At 43.9% G+C, this 3,883-nt stretch overlaps 1 pseudogene; it reads left to right on the forward strand.

Moving 5' to 3' along the window:
* Window positions 1-274: 274 nt before the first annotated feature.
* On the forward strand, window positions 275-1,693 carry LOC105732217 (keratin, type II cytoskeletal 8-like; annotated as a pseudogene).
* Window positions 1,694-3,883: the final 2,190 nt, after the last annotated feature.

Below are 3,883 nucleotides of genomic sequence, written 5' to 3' on the forward strand. Positions count from 1 at the left end.
TGATAATTTGGATTACATCAAAATTTAAAACTTTTGTGTATCAAAGGACACAATCAACAGAGTGAAAAGGCAACCCATGGAATGGGAGAAAAATATTTGCAAATCATATATCTGATAAGGGGTTAGTTTCTCGGATATGTAAAGAACTCCTACAACTCAACAACGAAAACCAACTCAATTTAAAAATGAGCAAGGATCAACCAAGAAGCAGCTTCTCCTCTCCTTCTGAAATCTCAATCTGGTTCAGCCCACCTGCCTCCACTCTGTCTCCACCATGGCCATAAGGGTGACCCAGAAGTCCTACAAGGTCTCCACCTCCAGCCCCTTCAGCAGCTGCTCCTACACGAGTGGGCCTGATGCCTTCATCAGCTCCTCGAGCTTCTCCCGAGTGGGCAGCAGCAGCTTCTGGGGTGGCCTGGGTGGAGGCTATGGTGGGGCCAGCAACATGGGAGGCATCACTGCCGTCCTGGTCAACCAGAGCCTGCTGAGCCCCCTTAACCTGGAGGTGGACCCCAACATCCAGGCCGTGAGTACCCAGGAGAAAAAGCAGATCAAGACCCTCAACTGTGCCTCCTTCATAGACAAGGTATGTTTCCTGGAGCAACAGAACAAGATGCTGGAGACCAAGTGGAGCCTCCTGCAGCAGCAGAAGACGGCTAGGAGCAACATGAACAACATGATTGAGAGCTACATCAAAAACCTTAGGCGGCAGCTGGAGAATCTGGGCCAGGAGAAGCTGAAACTGGAGGAGGAGCTTGACAACATGCAGAGGCTGGTGGAGGACTTCAAGAGCAAGTAGGAGAATGAGATCAATAAGTGTACAGAGATGGAGAATGAATTTGTCCGCATCAAGAAGGATATGGATGAAGCTTACGTGAACCAGGTAGAGCTGGAGTCTTGCCTGGAAGGGCTGACTGATGAGATCAACTTCCTCAGGCAGCTGTATGAAGAGGAGATCTGGGAGCTGCAGTCCAGATCTCAGACATGTCTGTGGTGCTGTCCATGGACAACAGCCGCTCCCTGGACATGTTTGGAATCATCGCTGAGGTCAAGGCGCAGTATGAGGAGCTCGCCCGCCGCAGCCGGGCTGAGGCTGAGCACATGTACCAAATCAGGTATGATGAGTTGCCGACGCTGGCTGGGAAGCACGGGGATGACCTGTGCCTTACAAAGACTGAGATCTCCCAGAGGAATTGGAGCATCAGCCGGCTCCAGGCTGAGATTGAGGGACTCAAAGGCCAGAGGCAGATGCCGAGCAGCGTGGGGAGCTGACCGTTAAGGATGCCAACCCCACGCTGTCCGAGCTGGAGGCCGCCCTGCAGCGGACCAAGCAGGATGTGGCGCAGCAGCTGCGTGAGTACCAGGAGTTGATGAAGGTCAAGCTGGCCCTGGACATCGAGATCGCCACCTACAGGAAACTGCTGGTGGGAGAGGAGAGCCGTGGAGTCAGGGATGCAGAACAGGAGTATCCAAATGAAGACCACCAGCGGCTATGCAGGTGGTCTCAGCGTAGCCGGCCTATGGGGGCCTCACAAGCCCCGGCCTCAGGTGCGGCTTGGGCTCCAGCTTTGGCTCTGGCGCGGGCTCCAGCTCCTTCAGCCGCACCAGCTCCACTAGGGCTGTGATTGTGAAGAAGATCAAGACCCGCAATGGGAAGCTGAGGTCCGAGTCGTCTGATGTCCTTCCCAAGTGAACAGCTGCAGCAGCCCTTCCCAGCCTGCCCCCTGCGGTTGCGTCAGATCCCGGGAGTGAGGCCGCTGTGCAGCGTAGCACAGGGAACAGGAGATCCACCTGAGGCTCAGCCCTAGCCCTCAGCCCACCCATGAGGGAGTTTACTGCCTGGGGACTCCCCTTGTCCATGCCTCCAACTACAAAAGAATTCAAGTGCTTTTTGGGGGATCCAAAATAAAACTTCAGCTAGCTCTGAAAAAAAAAAAGAGAGAGAGAACAAGAGTCCTGAATAGATAGCTATTTCTCCAAAGAAGATATACAAATGACCAGTAAGAACATAAAAAGATATTCAGTGTCACTAATCATTAGGTTAATGCAAATCAAAACTATATGGAGATACCATTTCACACTCATTAGGACGGTTACTATCAAAAAAACAGAGAATAAGTGTTGGTGAGGATGCAGATAAAATGAGCACTGTTGGTGGAAAGGGAAAATGGTGCAGTCACTATGGAAAATAGCATAGCGATTCATCCAAAAATTTAAAAAAGAATAACCACATGATCTAGCAATCTACTTCTGGGCAGATACTCCAAAGAATTGAAAGCAGGGTCTTGAAGAGATACTTGTATACCCATGTTCATAACAGCATTATTTACCAGAGTCAAAAGGTGGAAACAACCTAAGTGTCGTTGATGGATGGAGGAATGGATAAACAAAATGTGGTGTATGCATGCAAGAGAATGCAATTCAGCCTTAAAAAAGGAAGAAAATTCTGACACTTGCTAAAATGTGGATGAACCTTGAGGACATTATGCTAAGTGAAATAAGCCAGCCAGAAAGAGACAAATACTGTGTAATTTCACTTACATGAAAAATCTAGAGTAGTCATATGACAAAGATAGACAGTGGAATGGTGGCTGCTAGGGGCTGGTGAAATGGAGGAAAAGGAGCGTTATTGATTGGGTGCAGTTTCAGTTTTGCAAGATAAAGGGAGTTCTGGAGACATGGTGATGATGGTTACACAACAATGTGAATGTACATAATGCCACTGAAGTGTATGCTTAAAAATGGTTAAGAAAGTAAATTTTAAGTATATTTTAACACAATTAAATGAATAAATAAACACATGCTTTTATACATGAATACATGAAGATATATTAGATAGATATTTAAGGAAAGAAAAACCAGAGATTTTTAATTCTCTTATGCTTTTCAATTTTTAGATAATAACTGTAATGCAATTTCCCTAGTACTCTATTTTCTTCCTTTAGGATACCAGTCAATGTTGTGAATTTTCCCACTGTCAGAAGTCTTGGCACAAGGTAAACTTTTTACTCCCTCCTTGTTTTCTAAAGAGTTCAGTTATTCAAAGAAATTCCTAAAGTAGACTCTGTCCTTCCCCTCAGATGGCTTATATTCCATTAGGGGTATATTAACAAGAGAGAAGACAATCACAGTACAATGTGGTGATCTCATTTTCTGAAAGTTCACCTGATGTCCTAAAGGTGCTGAAATCATTAATGCATTAACACAAGTAGGTGACCAAGCAAAGTGATTTTGATAAATTGCATAAAGCCTTTCAATTCCAATTTGACAAGACATATATTAAAATATCAAGTACAATATCCCATCAAGACTAGAGGCTATTTTTGTTCTAAATAATTGTATAGGTATGAGAGCAGAGTGGGGAGAACACGATTAATATGTAGAGGACTCATCTGTTGTTAAACAGAAAGAAAATTCAAGCTATAGGGTCTATAAGTATGGACAAGAGATATCTGTTTAGTAGGTGTTTCAGGGTCAAGAAAGATATGATTATAAAACTCAAAGAGCAAAAATATGTTACTGGATTTTGTTTTTTGCTGACCAAGAAATAAATCTATGCTACTTATAATGTCATGTACTTAATTTAAGTAGACAAACTAACAGATGAACTCAAGACAACTCCAAAACTTTCTATACAATTGATTGAAAAAATTGCCACAAAAGCAGATACTTCAGCTTGGAAAAGTTTCTTTTACAGCTTGGTCTCTGGGTTTTGTAACTGTTAACCAAGTTGGGAAAAAATATTACAATGTGTTTGAGCAAATGGGATTCCATCACAGTCATATTCAGTTAACACATAAAAGATGTTTTTATTAAGGAGTTATATTTTATTCTGTTTTTTTTTCAGTAAGATTATTATCAGTTCCTTCAAATGTTCTATCCC

Source organism: Aotus nancymaae, unplaced genomic scaffold, assembly GCF_030222135.1.
Source record: "Aotus nancymaae isolate 86718 unplaced genomic scaffold, 86718_ANA_hifiasm-v0.15.2.pri h1tg000016l, whole genome shotgun sequence".
In the NCBI taxonomy this organism is placed as follows: domain Eukaryota; kingdom Metazoa; phylum Chordata; class Mammalia; order Primates; family Aotidae; genus Aotus; species Aotus nancymaae.